The sequence below is a fragment of the Spermophilus citellus genome (assembly GCF_964194105.1).
Source record: "Spermophilus citellus genome assembly, chromosome: 2".
Taxonomy (NCBI): domain Eukaryota; kingdom Metazoa; phylum Chordata; class Mammalia; order Rodentia; family Sciuridae; genus Spermophilus; species Spermophilus citellus.
In genome coordinates, this window is record NC_138183.1 from 72823822 (window position 1) to 72843596 (window position 19775).

Sequence of the window (19775 nt, forward strand, 5' to 3'; positions counted from 1 at the left end):
CTAGTCCTTAAAAGAGTTATGCCTGATGTGCTGGGGGCAGTGGTCCACCCCTGCACATCGCCATCGCAGCATCTTGGGAGGCTAAGGCAGGAGAATCACAAGTTCTAGGTCAGTCTCAGCAATTTAGCAAGACCTTTATCAACTTAGTGAGACCTGGCCTCAAAATAAAAAAAAAAAAATTAAAAAGGTCTCAGAATATATCTTAGTGGTAGAATGCTCTGAGTTCGATCCCCAGCATGGGGGAGGGGTCTGAGGTGAAAAGTCACTTCTGTTCCCTGTCAGGATCCCTATGTCCACACGCACTAGTGGACACCAGACCAATGGCCCCTCTCAGTTGCCCAGGAACCAAAAAAGAACAGTATCAGACATCCTGCTTATCTCTGATGTTGACATTTCTGACAAAGTACCACTCTGATAGTACTGTGGGTTTTATCAGCACCCATCCTGGGCCCCAGGACCCTACCCACTGCCTGTTTCAAAAGGGAACTTTAAAAGAGGGTGCTACTCCAGAAAACCAAAGGCTGAATATCTATAATGGTGGGGAAGGGGCGGGGGGAATGGGAAGAATGGAGAAACTTTGGATTGGGCAAAGGAGAGGGGGTAGGGGAGGGGTCATGGGGGAAGAAAAGATGGTGGAATGAGATGGACATCATAACCCCAGGTACATGTATGACTGCACATATGGTGTGACTCTACATTGTGTACAACCAGAGGAATGAAAAATTGTGCTCCATTTGTGTACGATGAAATGAAATGCGTTCTGCTGTCATGTATAACTAATTAGAAAAAAAAATTAAAAATGTTAATATGATTTTTAAAAAGGGTATGACTCCAGAAGATGCTAATTCTAGTTTTTCTTGATCTGAGATCCTCAGATCAGTGAAGATTTGGAATAAACATCTGTGGAAAGCATAGAAGGTGCCAACTTCTATGCTGGGCACTTCATGTCAGCCATTGTACTTACACTTCCTAGAAGCTCCATAAGGAATACACTGTCCTTATTTTTACAGCTGAGGAAACACATGCTGAGGAGTGCACGCCTTACCCAAGACCACACAGCTAATCAGAGATAATGCCAGAATCATTGCATTTGTCCAAAAAATACCTAGTTCTTGCTAAGTGCCAGCAGCAATTGGCACTGGAGATTCTATTACAAATAAAACAGAAATGTAGAGACAGTTTAGAAGCGCTGGCTTTTGGCTTATTCCTGTTGACACAAACAACTGTGGCCTGAGCTATGCAGATGAAGTATCAGGTATATGGAACACTTAAAGTCCAGAGTGCAGAGAAAGAATTCAGGTTCATGTAATAGGTGTCAGGTGTGGTACTCATACCCCCCACACGAAGACACTTGCCATTTTAGCTGATAATGTGCAGGGAAAGGAAATGCTTACTTATTTAATGTGCTTATTTTACATTGTTGCCCCTAAAGTAAGAGAAACTAAAAATGAAACACTGGCTAATGTTTGATATAATCAACATTATCCTTAAAAATAAGATGAAAGGATATTTCTTGAAGATTATTCCTTCTCTCCTGTCTGATGATATGCACCAACAGCTTATTTCAAATTGCAGGCAATGGAATAAAGAGCTTAGTTGAATATCTGACTACATTTATCCTATTTTATTTTTTAAAGAAAGGATTTTCAACTAAAAATCCATCTTGAAAAGATAATGGGACAAAGAGGATTCCTCCATTTCCTTTTGAAAAATCTATATTTCACTGTGGAGGATTTAGCATGCCATTAGCACAGCTCTGCTGGCTTATTCCAGGAGTGAATTTGATTTAGATAATGCTGTTTCTTGGCCTTTTCCTAATGTAATACTCTCCTTGATGGGACAACTAGAGATGCTTCACTCTGTGTGGCCACATCCTTCCAGAAGTTTCCTCATCTGAAGGCCTTGGATTGTGGTAGATTCAGGCAGAAGCCATCTCTGTGGACACAGGAGGACACTTCCTATTTCTTTAGTTCATGATTGCCAATGTGCCCTAGTCATGGAGGTCTGGAAGAGCAGAGGTCATCAAAAACAAGGTAATTCCCAAATCCATAGAGTCGGAAGCACCATCAACCAGGTCCCCGCATTTGCTTCTTTGGTGGTTCACGTCTTTTCCCTTCTCCTAATCCAACTGCTAGGTAAGATGCCAACTGGTCATGATGTGGCTCAAAGGCAACCATTGGAAACTAGCAGGAGGCCTCAGATCCTCCATCTCTGGATGACACTCCCTACAGCATGGTAGATACATAGCTCAGGAAGTCCAGGAGTAGTTTGGGACACAGGGACAGGGTGTTAAATAACACTGAATCAGATAGTAATAGGGTGATGACCTTCTCAAGACTCTTCTGTTGTCCTGACCCCATCAGAGAGAAACTGTCAGTTAGTTTCTCACCATTGCTAAACTTCCTTCTTGGTGAAGTCTAGGTGGGCTGAAGGTTCAAACCTCTGGCAAGAAATTCATACCAACCTAGTGCTTTCATTCTGTTTATTTTATGAGTATCTTTTATTTAACTCATAACATACTTATTTTTCAATTTATGGCCATGTTATAATTTTTAAAAGAGAGTTTTAAAAAAATGAGTCAGTTTAAAAATTTCAAAGACCAGAACAGAAGTTACAAAATAGTGAACAGAATTTGTAACCAATTAAATGTTGAGAAATGCTGGATTGAAAGATTGCCAAACCCTATAGATGCCTAACAAATTCTATTACTCCACGATTTCATGAAGAGGAGCAAATATCTCTACTAATCCCCAAACTAGGGTCCAACAACACAGTCTCTAACTCTTTAGGCCCACCTGCTATTTGCACAGTTTCAGCTTTGAGCTATTCAGAAAGCACTAAGTTGAAATTTTTCTTTTTCAAATCTAGTGAATTAGAAATCAGGATGTCACAAGCCTATGTATGTTGTGCACATGTTGGAGAGTCTTTTGGAGGGAAGGGAGAGGAAATTCCATTCTCTTTGTATTCTTAGTTCTGTGTTCTTGCTATCTATATATCTAGCTTTATCTAGATACAAAAATTGCATTTATTTGCTGTTACTTGAGCCTTCAACATTCCGACATTGGTAGTTCATTATTTTGTATTGGGAATTCCTATCAGAAAAACATTGTACAAATCTTGCTGGAGAAGCATATACGTGTATGCTAGTCTGCTGTACATGTTGGTGAGTTTGCTACCATGATATAGCAGACTGACTGTATTAACAGATCAAGTTTCTCTTCCGTCCCTGTATTTAAGTTCCTTTGCCAAGTGATTTCAGTTTCTCTCACTGAATGGGTAGAATGTATATTTTTGCCCGTTGATTCTGAATTTGGTTACATTGGTTGGTTTGGCCAATAGGATGTTAGTAAATGTGACCCATGCAGAAACTTGAAAAGACCCTTGAGGGTTTCTGTTTCTACTTCAGCCATTCCCATAACAGACACAGCTGAGCTAGCCAGCTGGAGGATGAGACACACAGAGCCTCAGCTCCTAGTGGCTTCTGTTGTCTTGAGTTGAGGCTGTTCTGGATCAGCTGATAGCCGACTGAACTCCTTGGCATATGAGAAGCCTAGTCAAGATCAGAAAAAAAAAAAAACATCTACCCAACCCACAGGCTTGTGAGTGCAATAAATGTTTTTGGCGTTAATCCATTGAGTTTGGGGTGGTTTGCTCTACAGCATTATTGTGTTAATAGATACCTGATACATGCATTCATCTTTCCTTGCCTTGCACACAACTGGAAAAGGCAGCCCTAGGTCCTCTAGGTTGACAAAGCCCTTTCCTCATTTCTTTCCCCACCCACACTTCATTCAGGTCATGGTCGATTGGAGCAGATCCCATCATTGCTCAAGGAGGGGTGAGTTCACTGAATGACTGGTGACTAATCAGAGTCCTTGTGTTTAGAAATTAATCAGTGCAGAGACTTTAGTTAGATGACAGCAGCTACTTAATTGAAAGGTCATATACAGCCAGACCACACTGGTTATATAAAAGTAAAGTAAGCCATCTTTACTGAGACTGGGAGAGGAAAGAAGGGAGGGGGGGAGAGAGAGGGAGAGAGAATATGAGAGAATGAGAGAGATGATTGACAGGCAGAGGCTGAAGAGAAGTAGAGAAGAAAGCAAATATTGGCCATGGCTTCAGATGCTGACTTTCCAAAGTCACTTCCAGGTTCATTTCCAGTCAGTTCACGTCATGCCTTGTTTCCTGTCTTTGGATGCCTCTGCGGTTTCCTCTTACATGCTTACAGTCAATCTTTGTTTAATCTAGTTTGAGTGGTTTTGTTTTCTTGCAATCAACATTTCCCTCTAGTGTGTCATTAGCACCTTCCAGAGAAGCAGCTTCAGACCAGGAGTTCAGCAGAGGAGGCGAAGATCAGAGTGCCCGGAACTCTGGGGTTAGGGAGGAGTCCACTGAGATGGCAGGAGAGGGCTCACAGAGGATTGGAAATAAAATCATTTAACTCACACTTTTATTTTACCAAGGGCTTGACTCCTCCTCCTCCTTACACTCCTTTAAAAAACTTGCCTAAACAAATAGGATTAAATTAGCTTTTTTCTTTGCACCAAAACAGCAACAAAAAATTCAGAAAAAAGTGAAATAAAATAATCTACTTTTCTAGATTTATCATGCTGCTGTCCACTTCCATCAGAATTCTTGATTGCAGTGTTCTCATGGCGACTCAATTTGCGACAATACATCCTCCAGAGTTCTGAGGGCAGAAGGAGGGCTGCTTTCCATCACAGGGGCAGCAAAGCATGACTCTACTTGCACTGTGCTGACCATGGAGAGCTTCCCCTGAGTGTCCACACTACCTTAGTCTCCATGAAACAGATGAAAATGCACTTGTTTTGTTTAAAATTGGATCACATACTTTTTTCAGAAACCCATACACTTTAGGATATTTGAAGAAGTAAGAACCAGAGCTCTTTTCAAGAGGGGTTGTCTTATAAAGGAGAAACCAGCATTGTGGCATCAGGGCAGTCTGTGCCTAGAAAGATCAGTGCAGTGAGCCAGACGGCGCATCTCTGTGCAGATGCACCTCAGGGCACATGAGGCTGTACCAGCTCCACAGAAATGATCCATGACTCCCAACGACTTTCATTGGATTGTGCCAGAGGGGTTATATGACATCTACAGAAGCAATCAATATGGCCCCTAATATTCAGGAATGCCTCTGTAAGCAAACACAAGTTCCTGCTGACATTATTTACAATAATGACAATGTAAGATATTGTGACAAAGCAAGAAACCCATCTGTATTCATGGCTCATGCTCTTAGTTCTGATCTGCTGGCATAATGCCCTCTTAATGCTCTCATTTATTTATTGCCATCCAGCTCCTGAGCTCTGTTCTCCCTGCCTATTATTTGTTTATTCTTAAAACTAGAGCTTTTCAACCCTGCAAGTGATGATCCTCAAACAGCAAAGAATCTAGGTAGCATGCAGTCCATGTTCTGTTTAGAACCTAAACAACTGTTGGTGGGTTTAGATGCCAGTGCCCAGCACTTGCTATTGTGTTGTGAATCCAAGTGCAACATATGCTGGATATAAACACTAATGTTATAATAAAATAAGTAGGTGACAGTACACTCCTGTAGAGTGCACTAACATTGACATGTTGGTTAAAATAAAATAAGTGAACATTTTTATCTTGATGGATTTATCTGTTAAAAACAATAAACTCTAACGCCAATCAAGTGGAGAAATGGGGTGAGGGGACATAGGAAGAGGGAAAGGCACTCAGCTATCTATGATAGTTTGGATATTTAAAACAACTGCATTATTCCATGTTTTCTGTTTTGGTAGCTACCCACAACTAATTGCTAAAATCATTCCTTGAAGTCAATACAGACAGGAGGCACCAACTCAGGTTTAGTTTGAGACCTAGATCTAACATTGTGTCATCTGTGTACCATTGGGTAAATCCTTTGATGTGCCTGGGCCTCAGTTTCCTCATCTCTAAGCCTCATAAAATAATGATAATAAAATGAATATTTAAAATGATGATGATACATGCCCAGCTTCCCTCATTGTTCATCCAGAAAGTATTTATGGAGTTCCTATTAGGAGCCAGGCGCTGTTGTAAGTGCTAATAATACACCAGAGAACAAGACACCAAAATCCCCACCTGCCACAGGCAGATGATGGGAAGTGATGGTGGTGGTAGGGGTGATGGTAGTGGACAAGAAAAAAAACAGCTAAAAATGAATAAACTGAGAGTGTGTTAGGTGATAAGAAAGATGGGAGGAAAGACAAAGTAGAACAGGGCAGAGGGCTCAGAGGATGTGTGAGTGGCTAAGAGCATGATGTGGTGGATAAAGAGTTGGCCAAGAGGCTTGGGGACAGGGTGCTCCAAGCAGCAGGCCCTGCTAGGCAAAGGCCTGGAGGGATGCTTGCCTGGCGTGTTCTGTGGATCCAAGAAGGTCCCTGTTACCTGAAGTCATGTTGAAGATGCAGTGGAGGGGAGAGAAGAGTGCTAAGGGGTGGAAGGAAGAGGGCGTCACACGGAGCCTTTGGAAGAACCTTAGATTATTATTGATTGTAATCCTTTACTGGATTGATTTATAAAGTGAGTCATTCCCCTTCCTCCAGCTTTCTCCTGATGGTTTCTTATCTGTGAAGCAAACCCTCTCTCCATGGCTTCTGTTTTCCCCAATAGTTTGAGGAGCACTTAAATGAATCAAGGAGCACCCTCTGCACCCAGGTGGATCACCGGAAGCAGCTCCGTTTTGTTGCCCTGCTATCCTCAACAGTGACTCTCAGACTCCTTTTCACATCCACCTACAAAAAGGAAGTGGAGCGCTAATGCAGATGGGTGCCAGGGCTCTTTCGGGTTTCTCTCAATTCCACCCACACACAGCGATTCTGCCTTTATTGGCCAAACAGCAGTCTGCCCAAGAAAAGCTGATTTCTAATCTGTTTGAGCAAAAGAAACTTTTATGGATAGACGAAAACCTCACAGCATGAGGCTTGGGAGAGGGATAGGTTCTTATTGATGGCATCAGGGCACAAACCCAGCTTTTCTCACTGCAGCTAAACTCCATTGTGATTGCTGTTCAGCACACACTGTTCATTACACCGACTGGGTTCAAGAACAATAAGCTTAGGTACAGGCAAAACCTTTCCATCCTTTAAGTACCTTAATCTTTCCAAAGGCAGGAAATTTAACCCAAAGCTGTAATCATGGGCATCTGAAAATTTTCTAGACAATTCTACTAAATGGTGAGCATATTCATCATAAAATATATGAGAAGGGTTGATTTAAATTCTTACTTCCCTTCTTCATGAAGACAGAAAGGTTTTACTTTTGTTGTTGTTAAGTGTAAGAGATAGTTTGCAGAAAATCTCAATTCTTCTCTTAGGCCAGAAACCCCTCTCTCCAAAATATCAACTCCATTCATCACATTCATTAGAATATTTGAAAATAAGGTGGTTTCACTTTCCTGGTGTACAAACACTCCAGAGTATGAGCTTGTGACACAGGAAAGCTGACCTACATTTGTTTTTTTTTTTTTAAATGTAGCCATCACATTTTAAATAAGCATATGCTTCATACAGTTCTGCTCTGAACACGGTGTATGAAAGGCGTTTTCTTTGGCCAAACTAGTCTGAATAGACCTGTGGGAAAATCCTAAAACTAAACCACAAGCAGGATAAAAACTGGCCAGTTTCTAGGTCCTATGCAGAAAGGAAACAAGTTGGTCTTTTTCTACTTATATCCCTTGCCTAATTGTAAAGCAAAAGCCGTTCACTGGGCTGTGATGGATTGGTTCTCACAGGGTGCAAACTTGGGAAGTTTATAAAAGAATATTCTCTCTTTCTCTGTATCTTGTGTGACTATTTAGTAAAAGGAGTATGGTTAATGTTCAGACTTTGGGCCACATTCTTAATGATCATGTAAATGCAGACAATACACAGACTCACACTGAAGAGAAAAAAGAAAGTAAGAGAGAAAGAGAAGAGAGCTGAAAGAAAGTTAAGAGGTCAAGTTCAACTTGACTTCTAAGTTTGCTAACAAGATGCATAGGAGTGGCCTCATGCATGCATGACTGCAGTCAGATGCTTGCATAAGAGGCAATTTAAGGCTACATAAAACCAATCTTGAGTGGAATGAGCATGGTGATTGTTCATTGGGGCCACAGTAGGATGTGCTAACTTGTAAAGACACAAAGCAGATGGCAAAGTTTTTCTCTACCACTTTTCAGAGAGCAGGGTTGATATGGATCTGATAAAACAAGTTTGAAATTCCAGTGCAGCAAGCACTCATAATTATCTAGCAAGAAATTCTAGTTTCAACCATCCACTTCTCTAAGACATATCAGGTTCTAGGTCAAGTGCTTTTACACATAGCACCTCATTTGATCTCCACAATAACCAATACATTTTTACCAAGGTATTAAGGTCCGAGAGGCTAATCATTAAAAAAAATGACATAAATTCTGCAGGAAACATTTTAGAATTTCTGACTCATTCATTTACTTTAAAAAATGTTTTGTTTAAGAATACTTATATGCTATATTCTAGGCACCATTCTGATTGCTTTCTAAATTTCAGCTCATAAAAATAGGAGGAAAAAATGTGCATTTCATAGATGAATAAACTGAGCCACAAATAGGTGAGTAACTTCTTAATGGTACTCAGCTGCTGGATTAAAATCTAAGATTCTACCATCTTAACTGCAGCACTGTATTATTTCTCCTGGTGAGGAGTTTGAGATTCAGTTTAAAGGCTGGCTGATTTAATACCCAGATATCTGCATTTAGATTTCCCTTGCCATCCTTGTGTCTGGGATAGTGGCTATAAAATAATGATGTCCATAAGTAATACTCTTGCCATGTTATAGTGATTTTAGAGAGTGAGTTTGACTACAAGGGATTTTGGCCAACACGCCCTCTTTCAAAACACATTTTGGTAGATAATACATTAAATGCAAGTGGAAAAAGCTTATTAGCACAAATATAATGAATGAAACCAAAAAGCCCAGTTTTCATTTTACTTGTTGTACAATAACTCCTTTGAAAATGAGTAAATTGATACTCTGGCAAGGACATAAACAATTTCGGCTTCAGAAACGTTATTTATAGGGTATTAGACAAAGTGGTTCCCTCCACAGATTCAAAGACTCAGTGGAACACCCCTTTTAAATTCATGAAAACAGAGACCCCTCCATTTCACTACAGTGCAGATGGACCCAACAATAAGCATTCTGCTTAGATATAGCTCTTTGCACCTTGTTTACGGATAGCTTCATTTGGCATAGCAGGACTTGGTTTGCACTAGGATCTCTGTCAAGAAGTGGTTAAAGACCAACTAATGAAGCTTATATAAGCAATGAGCAAAGCAAAATCTTGTTTTGCTGCATGTCATGAAGAATATTCTATTATTTCGTGTTACTAGGTGATTGAAGGAACTGATTATATAGATGGTTGTCATGGATATGCACTGCTCCAACTGGTCCCAGATTATAATAGGATCCTGTAATGTGAAGTTTATCAATCTCAGGCAAAAGGCTTTGGCTTTGTGAACTGGTAGAAGCCTGTATGTCAGCATCTGAGACCAATCAGGATGCTCACAATCACGTTTATAGGCTTCAAGGTCCAAGAGGTAGATTTGTTCTCATAGAATACTACTGCAGTCACACACACACACACACACACACACACACACACACACACACTCAAACACACACACACACACACACACTTTTTAAATTAACTTTTTTTTTTTTTTTTGCTTATTATGCTTTGTCTCCAAATCTAAGTTATGTTTCAGTGGAACTGACCTGGAGTGTTGATCTGTGAACAATGGTTCATAGGACTTAATTCACTCTATTTTGAGATTTAAAGAGATAAATTTAAGTACGCTTCCATCTTTGTGTGCACTTGGTAATCTGAACTACTTAGTGCTCAAAATTAGGGTTACTTTGGATTCTGGAACTCTCTGTATACAATATTCATCCAGCTGTTTTTTCCCCTCTTTCCCCGAGAAAATCTTGGTGTAAATTAAGTAGACTGAAATATTGGGCCATTATGAGATGACCCTTAACTACTAGATAAAACAGATCTAAGCACCAAATGTCCATGAATGGATCAATGAATCATTGGAGAATAGGAAGAAGCTAGTTAATTTCAAAGAAATTGCTCAATTTCAAATATCTCTAGGATGGGAACACTTGAAATACCTTTGTAGTCTATCTTGCAATTGTTCACATTTTTTTTACCCCATTTCCTTTCATTCTCTTATTTCTTTGTTTATTTTGGAAGAGATTAAAATTTTGACTTCACCTGAATAACATTATCAGTCATTTTGAGTTGGCCAGAAAAATATGTCTTCCTCCTGTGAATCCCACAAATTGGAAAACCCTGAGCAACTGCCTGGAGGTTAGACAGGAAAAACCTCATTTCTCCAGACTCTCCATCTACAGTCAAAGCTTGTCTCAGTCCAAATCCTGCCATACCTACAAACACACAAGAGATAGAACACAAGGCTTGGGGGTCAGGTGGTGTGGGTTCAAATCTCAGCTCTTCCACATATTAGCCGTGTGAGCTGTGGCTGGTGCTTCAACTGCCTGGGCCGCTGGTTCTTCATCTCTCAATTGGGTGATAACGACACCTACCTCAAGAGAGCTGTTGAGAAGATGAATGGGTGGTTGGTGGCACAGGTAAAACTTTAGCACAGGGCCTGGCACATTGCACATGCTCAGGGAATGCTATTTCTGGGAGAGGTGCCAGAGCTGGAGTCTCACAGCCCAGGCATCTGAGCCAAGTGCCAGAGTTTAAAGCCAAGCTCTGCCTCTTGAAAAGCCTTGGATTTTAGGCAAGTTACTGATTAGGCAAATATGAGCCATAGGAACTTTCTGAGAATAGACCATTTTTGACCTGCAAAAAAATGGCCATTTGCCAGAGTCTGACCAAATCCATAGGTGCCTCAGTGTTTTTACCCACTAAAAAGAGGTGAAGTACTCACTTCATAGGATTCTTATGGGGATTAAATGAGTCAGCGTTCATAAAACATGCAGGGCAGTGTTTGATATATAGAAAGTGCTCTTTAAGTATTTACTATTATTATTTTTATTACCCTCATATATCATTACTACCTGACACAAGCTTTTCTCAATAACAGCCTGCTTATTAATCCTTCTTTTTGCTTCTGTCAATCAGCCTTTCTGTGCTGCCTTCAATCCCCCCCTGGCTCCTTCAAAGCTTGGTCTCAATCCATTTGACTGACCCACCCACTCGGTTCCTGTTGTCTCTTGGCATTTGTGTATTAACGGAAGACCTGAGGTTGTACTTTAGCTGTCAGTGGCTCCCATGGACTATGGAGGGCTTAGAGAAAACAACATTTCTTCAGCTTTAATTATGCCTTTTTTATGATGTAATGGTTATTTTGTATCTTTAGAAAATTTCCTTCAGTTATATTCAAAGGATCTCTACTGTCTTCTTTATATTTTTAAACAATCTTAAAAAAATAGAGCAATTTTAGGTTTATAGAAGTTTGCAAAGATAGCACAGAGGATTACGGTGTATGCTTTGCCCAGTCTTCATTAATATGGAAGCCTTGCATACCGATTATATATTTGCCCAAACTAGGAAATGTACATTTATGTTACCGTTTTACATTATTCCTTTTCTATTTTTTTTTTTTTTTGTGCTAAGGATCCAATCCAGAATGCCTTGCACATGCTAGGCAAGCATTCTACCACTGAGCTACATCCCCGGTACATTAATCTTAACTTGACTCAAATTTCATCAATTTTCTACTGCTATCCTTTCTCTCTTCCAAGAGCATCCTATCCAGGATGCTACAGCATATTTAATCATCATATCTCTTTAGTGCCCTCTGGTTGGGGACAGTTGCTTATTTTTTCTTCCTTTTTCATGACCCAGCTACTCTTGAGAAGTTCCAATTGAGTATTTAATAAAATTTAATAAAACTTGGGTGTGTTTAAATTGTTTTTCTTCTCATGATTAGACTAGAATTATAAATTTTGGAGAAGAATATCACAAAGGAAAAGTGGCGGGATGAAAAAGGCAACATCACAACAGACAATTCAGAAATACAGAAGATAATTATAAATTATTTTGAAACCCTATACTCTAACAAAATAGAAGATAGTGATGGCATCGATAAGTTCCTTGAGACATATGAACTACCCAGATTGAGTCAGGAAGATATAAACAATCTAAACAGACCAATATCAAGTGAGGAAATAGAAGAAGCCATCAAAAGATTACCAACCAAGAAAAGCCCAGGACCGGATGGATATACAGCAGAGTTTTACAAGAACTTTAAAGAAGAACTAATACCAATACTCCATAATCTATTTCAGGAGATAGAAAAAGAGGGAGAACTTCTAAATTCATTCTATGAGGCCAATATCACCCTGATTCCCAAACCAGATAAGGACACCTCAAAGAAAGAAAACTACAGACCAATATCCTTAATGAATTTAGATGCAAAAATCCTCAATAAAATTCTGGAAAATCGTATACAAAAACATATCAAAAAGATCGTGCACCATGATCAAGTAGGATTCATCCCTGGGATGCAAGGCTGGTTCAATATACGGAAATCAATAAACGTTATTCACCACATCAATAGACTTAAAGATAAGAACCATATGATCATCTTGATAGATGTAGAAAAAGCATTCGACAAAGTACAGCATCCCTTTATGTTCAAAACGTTAGAAAAACTAGGGATAACAGGAACTTACCTCAAAACTGTAAAAGCTATATATGAAAAGCCTCAGGCTAGCATCATTCTAAATGGAAAAAAACGGAAGGCATTCCCTCTAAAATCTGGAACAAGACAGGGATGCCCTCTCTCACAGCTTCTATTCAATATAGTTCTCGAAATACTGGCCAGAGCAATTAGACAGACAAAAGAAATTAAAGGCATTAAGATAGGAAAAGAAGAACTTAAATTATCACTATTTGCGGATGATATGATCCTATACCTAGAAGACACAAAAGGGTCTACAAAGAAACTACTAGTGCTAATAAATGAATTCAGCAAAGTGGCAGGATATAAAATCAACACACATAAATCTAAGGCATTCCTGTATATCAGCGACAAATCTTCTGAACTGGAAATGAGGAAAACCACCCCATTCACAATATCCTCAAAAAAAACACAAAACTTGGGAATCAACCTAACAAAAGACGTGAAAGATTTATACAATGAAAACTACAGAACCCTAAAGAGAGAAATAGAAGAAGATCTTAGAAGATGGAAAAATATACCCTGTTCATGGATAGGCAGAACTAACATCATCAAAATGGCGATATTACCAAAAGTTCTCTATAGGTTCAATGCAATGCCAATCAAAATCCCAATGGCATTTCTTGTAGAAATAGATAAAGCAATCATGAAATTCATATGGAAAAATAAAAGACCCAGAATAGCAAAAGCAATTCTAAGCAGGAAGTGTGAATCAGGCGGTATAGCGATACCAGATTTCAAACTATATTACAGAGCAATAGTAACAAAAACAGCATGGTACTGGTACCAAAACAGGCGGGTGGACCAATGGTATAGAATAGAGGACACAGAAACCAATCCACAAAATTACAACTATCTTATATTCGATAAAGGGGCTAAAAGCATGCAATGGAGGAAGGATAGCATCTTCAACAAATGGTGCTGGGAAAACTGGAAATCCATATGCAACAAAATGAAACTGAATCCCCTCCTCTTGCCATGCACAAAAGTCAACTCAAAATGGATCAAGGAGCTTGATATCAAATCAGAGACTATGCGTCTGATAGAAGAAAAGGTTCGCTCCGATCTACATATTCTGGGGTCGGGCTCCAAATTCCTTAATAGGACACCCATAGCACAAGAGTTAATAACAAGAATCAACAAATGGGACTTACTTAAAATAAAAAGTTTTTTTCTCAGCAAGAGAAACAATAAGAGAGGTAAACAGGGAGCCTACATCATGGGAACAAATTTTTACTCCTCACACTTCAGATAGAGCCCTAATATCCAGAGTATACAAAGAACTCAAAAAAATTAAACAATAAGAAAACAAATAACACAACAACAAATGGGCCAAAGACCTGAAAGACACTTCTCAGAGGAGGACATATAATCAATCAACAAGTACATGAAAAAATGCTCACCATCTCTAGCAGTCAGAGAAATGCAAATCAAAACCACCCTAAGATACCATCTCACTCCAGTAAGATTGGCAGTCATTATGAAGGCAAACAACAACAAGTGCTGGCGAGGATGTGGCGAAAAGGGTACTCTTGTACATTGCTGGTGGGACTGCAAATTGGTGCGGCCAATATGGAAAGCAGTATGGAGATTCCTGGGAAAGTTGGGAATGGAACCACCATTTGACCCAGCTATTGCCCTTCTCAGACTATTCCCTGAAGACCTTAAAAGAGCGTACTACAGGGATACTGCCACATCGATGTTCATAGCAGCACAATTCACAATAGCTAGACTATGCAACCAACCCCGATGCCCCTCAATAGATGAATGGATAAAAAAATGTGGCATTTTTACACAATGGAGTACTATGCAGCACTAAGAAATGACAAAATCATGGAATTTGCAGGGAAATGGATGGCATTAGAGCAGATTATGCTAAGTGAAGCTAGCCAATCCCTAAAAAACAAATGCCAAATGTCTTCTTTGATATAATGAGAGCAACTAAGAACAGAGCAGGGAGGAAGAGCAGGAGGAAAAGATTAACATTAAACAGAGTTATGAGGTGGGAGGGAAAGGGAGAGAAAAGGGAAATTGCATGGAAATGGAAGGAGACCCTCATTGTTATACAAAATTACATATAAGAGGTTGTGAGGGGAATGGGAAAAAAATAAGGAGAGAAATGAATTACAGTAGATGGGGTAGAGAGAGAAGATGGGAGGGGAGGGGAGGGGGGATGGTAGAGGATAGGAAAGGTAGCAGAATACAACAGTTACTACTATGGCATTATGTAAAAATGTGGATGTATAACCGATGTGATTCTGCAATCTTTGTAATGTTTTGAATAGCCAATAAAAAAAAGACTATGTTATCAAAAAAAAAAAAAAAAATAAAGGAAAAGTGGCTTTTTTATTATGTCATATTAGGGGACAAAAGATACTAGGATGACATCTCACTATTGGTTTTTGGTTTGTTTGGTTTTGGTTTTTGCCGTGCTGGGGATGGAACCTATGGGCCTTGCACATGCTAGGCAAGTGCTCTACCACTGAGCTACATCCCTAGCCCGATACTGGTATTGTGAACCCTACTAACTCTATATTATTTAACAAAATAAAATTTGTACATAGAATTCTCATAGGCTAAAGTTACCAAGAGACTGCTGAAAGGTAAGAAGTAGCCAGATTCCTAAAACTGCAGCTTTTTGAAATCACTGAACAGATTTGTTCAGTTGTTGTCAACTTTCATCAGATCTAAAACCCCGTTTTTATAATACATATTATTTTACTGCCTCCTTGAATCTTCTAAAATGAAATTTATTGATGATATAATTTATCTGTACATATAACCACAGAAAACCAACATATTATTCTAATTTTAATATAAAGGAGAAATGAAAGGACAATGATTTATTATATAGTAATATATATCTCAATCTATAAAAGTTCAGACATGACTATTCTAGAAGCTATCACTAAGTGGATATGTATATATATATTTCCATAAATGGGACATACATAAATGTAGACAGATTTAAGACTCAAAAACAATGAGCAGGTTTGTCAGTGGTGAGCTGATTTTTCCAAAACTATGAACAACACTTGAAAAAGTTTCAAAGCAAACAAAATGCCAACTCCCTTGATTTTTATGCTGGTTTCATTAATGGAAAAATCCATGACTTATTAAGAACATGCAGAAATATCATATATTTAAATATAAATGGAGTTAAGCTCAGATAATTATAAACAGGATTTTCTTTTTTAAACTGCATGAATGTTTGGAAAGCTGTGTGGATGGAGAACAATGCTTTATTGTGAAAGCCTACCGACTAAATGCCAACAGCACCCGCCAATCAGGAAGGGCAAACAAAACACCCCTCGACTTTCTAAGATAAAATTTCCAAAATATGGAGGTCATGGTGCCCCAGTTGAGAACACCACTGGTAAAGTCAAGTCCAATCACTTCATTTCACAACTAGGAGTGGGGCTGTAGTCCATGTAGTCAGCACAGAAGAGCATAACTGAACCTGGACAGCCATGTGTGGTGGTGCATACCTGTAATCCCAGCTACCCTGGAGGCTGAGGCAAGCAAATCACAAGTTCAAGGCCAGTGTGGGCAACTTAGCAAGACCTATCTCGAAATGAAAAAAATAAGAGGTGCTGAGGAGGTAGCCCAGTGGTAAAGCACTTGTGTGGTATGTGTGAGACTCTGGTTTCAATCTGTAGTACCACAAAAAGATACTTAAAAAACTCTCTGGGCTCAGTGGCTTATGCCTATGATCTCAGTCAGTGATTTGTGACTAGGGAGGCTGAGTCAGGAGGATTGCAAATTTGAGGCCAGCCTCGCAATTTAGTGAGACCCTGTTTCAAAATAAAAACATAAAAAGGACTGGGTGTGTAGCTCAGTGGTAGAGTACCATTGGGTTTAATACCCGGCTCCTAATCTGCAAGCTCTGGTAAGTTTGATCCTCATAAATATCTACGGGGCGCTGGGATGTGGCTAAGTGTTAGAGTACCTGCCTCGTATGTGCAAGACCCTAGGTTTGAGGCCAATCACTGCAAAACACAATGAAACAACCCTGGATTGCTGCTGCAATGGAGAGAAAATTATGCAATTCATCACACACACACACACACACACACACACACACACACACACAATCCACCATCATCATTATCTCCACCACCAACTCAATTCTTACACACTGCCCTTCATAGGTTTCTCAGAGAATGGAGGAGAAACTTAGGCTGGTCTGAAAGGCCCTGCAGGACTCGGCCTTTGTCTGCTTCTCCAGCTTCATTTTGTGCTGAGGGCCATTACCAAGTAGGAATGACGCATCGATTTCCTTGCCAGCGTACCCCATGTTAAATTTGCTGTGACCTTGCATGTGTGTTTGAGAAAGATGACCCTACTCAAGGATGAGGGTGGATCCAGGATTAGGGTGTATCCTGCAGTTTGAGGAAGTATAGTATCCTGCTCCTTGGGTTTAGGGCGTTCCCAGTTTAAGACCTTGGATTTTAGGGAAGTTCGATGTTGAGGATTATTGCTGCTGGAAATAGGGCGTTCCTGCTTCCTGAGCTCCCGTTGAGCTCTCGTGAGATTCAGAGAGTATTTTGGGAAAAAAGCCTCGTGTAGTAGGTGAATTGGGTGGCAGCAGAACTGGGATTGCCCCAGAACGTGTGTGGAGGCCGTGTGAGTTCGGGAATAAAGAATTGCTGTTTGAATCTACAAAGCTGTGTGGTGGCTCGTGATTCTGTGCCCAGCCAAGACTGCGGCAATTTTGCACCATTTTCTCCCTTGCACTTTCTACTTCCACCCTGCTGTCTGCTCTCTGTCACTGGCAGGAGTTATCCCCCTGCCTGCCTCAGGACCTTGGCACAGACAGTTATTCTCCCTAGGCTCCTCCACATTTTGCTTGGCAAACTGCTTATTCTGTGTAGCTTCGCTTAAAAGTCACTTCCTAAGAGAGCCTTTCTCTGAATCCCTAAAACATCTTGTTGGATGTTTTCATAGCGCTCTTGTTTCTTAATCACACGCTTACCAGAGCTTATGATTAAGTATTTATTTGTGTGATTCTGGATTTGCTATCTGACACCTCCACTGGGCTGTGAGCTCCTGCGGACACAGCAGTTTTGTCAGTTTTCACTCATTCCCAGCACACAGCATAGTGCCTGGAACAGAGTAGCTTCCAAATATTTGCTGGATCCATGAATGGATGAATAATTGGGTTTCCTGCCCAGAGTGACTTTCAGGCTGGCTGGAAGGCGGACACCATGGGGGAGACACAATCATGTTTTTTTTTACGATGAGCAGCAGCATAATATTTTGCTTTGATTTTGCCTTGAAGAGAGAGAGAGACCTGCTATTTGAGATTGCTTGTCCTGACTTGTTTTCATAGTTTGGTTTTAAAACAACACAATGGAGTAGATGCACCTACTCCATTGATGTGTCCAGGGTGAGTGGAGGGAGGCTCTTGCATCCGTCTGGAGCTGGCTTTCCTGCTGGAAGGGCCTGGACTTAACAGCATCTTTGCAAGCTTCAGATTTACACAATGCAACCCTGTAAGTATCCTTCCACTGTTACTAGCAACAACATCTTGTCTCATAATATTATGCATTTTGCTTTATATTTTTACCCTCAAACTTTGGTCTTTGGATATCACTTTCATTCATTTGGCACCTCTGTACATCACCAGGACTATTATTTATTGATGTTTTTTCTTTGAGTACATCACATCCTGACATCAATGCAGCTCTCACCTTTTTTAAAAAATAGTAATATGCATGAACTCCGAAGTTACTGGGTTTCTCATATTCATGTGGGAAGGATGCTCTTTTTCTTAGCAGTGTCCCTGTGAGGGAGGCACACCAAGGCAGGCCTTCTTCCTGACCCAAATCTGCTAAGAATATTGAAGAATGGTTTCGGCAATTTGCCCCCAATGTCACAGAGTTGGTGGAGGTGATGTGACTAGGATTCAAAGTGTCTGGTTTCAGATTCTGTCCTGGGATGTCCCTGTCATACTCACACAAACCATTCATAACTGGGTTCTCCACCCACACCAGGCCTTCCAGAAATATGAACTGTTATGGGATTAATGATGTCTTCTAAAGGGAAACTTGTCTCCAAGGTTTGTTCCCTGAGCTATACTTTTTAGTTGCCTCATCCCCATTATCATTTTCTGACTCATCTGTGAGCCGTGTATCATCTACAAAGGCTGCATTCTTGTTGGCAATACCAGAATGTTCAGTTTTGATGATGGATGCTGTTACACACACTTGTAGAGACAGGCAAGTCTGCCTTCTCTGGGGAGGTACAATGTTTGTTTCATGCTAGTGTCGGATTCATCCACGAGGAGTGCTTCTCAGAGTATCCACGGTGTCACTCTCCCAGTGCCATGGCAACCCTTCTGGGAGGCCACAGTCTGGCTCCAACACGGGAGGCATCTGCCTTGCAGATTATGGAAACCGCTGACTTCTGGGAGATTCTGCTTTCTCCCGACAGTCGGCTCGATGGCAGCGTGCTGTTTCCCTCATGGTTGCAGACTCATGGCTCCAGCTCTTACATCCTGTTCTTGTTTAGAATGAAGCCACATACTTGAACACAGGGACTCCACCCCGACAGGCCATCCCACTGTGAGCTGCCTTAGCTCCTAGCCTGCAGTCACACTGGCATTCTTTCTGGCCCTAGTGGAACATTTCTAGGTCACTCCTACCATGTGGCTTTTGCCCTTTCCATTCCCTCAGTCTGGAATGTTCTTTTCCCATCGCTTGCCACAACTATCTCTGTCATTCACATTTCAACTTAGTGTTCTCTCTTTAAGGCTTTCTGTTGTCCATCCTATAAAATCGTACCCCCAACTCCTCACCCCAGTGGATCTATTTTCTCTGTGGAACTTACTACCACAAAATATCTTGCTTGTGTGTTAACTTATGGTCTGTCTTCCTCCTGCCCCTTAACAGACTGCAACTCCCACCAACGGATCTCTGCGGCCTCAGTTTACCACTTCCCAGGGTTGAGCAAGGCACCTGACAAGCGATTGCCAGGTAGATAAATGCATGATATGATCCAGTCACTGCAACGAGGTGCAGGGGAAGGAGCAGGACTGTGGAAGAAATTAAGATCACAGACTTAGGA

The 19775-nt window shown here is 40.5% G+C and overlaps 1 protein-coding gene across 1 annotated transcript in view; it reads right to left on the minus strand.

The window, feature by feature from the left end:
• The window catches only part of TRPM3 (transient receptor potential cation channel subfamily M member 3), a 279668-nt gene that overhangs the window by 16684 nt on the left and 243209 nt on the right, over nt 1-19775 (minus strand). The window lies entirely within an intron of this gene.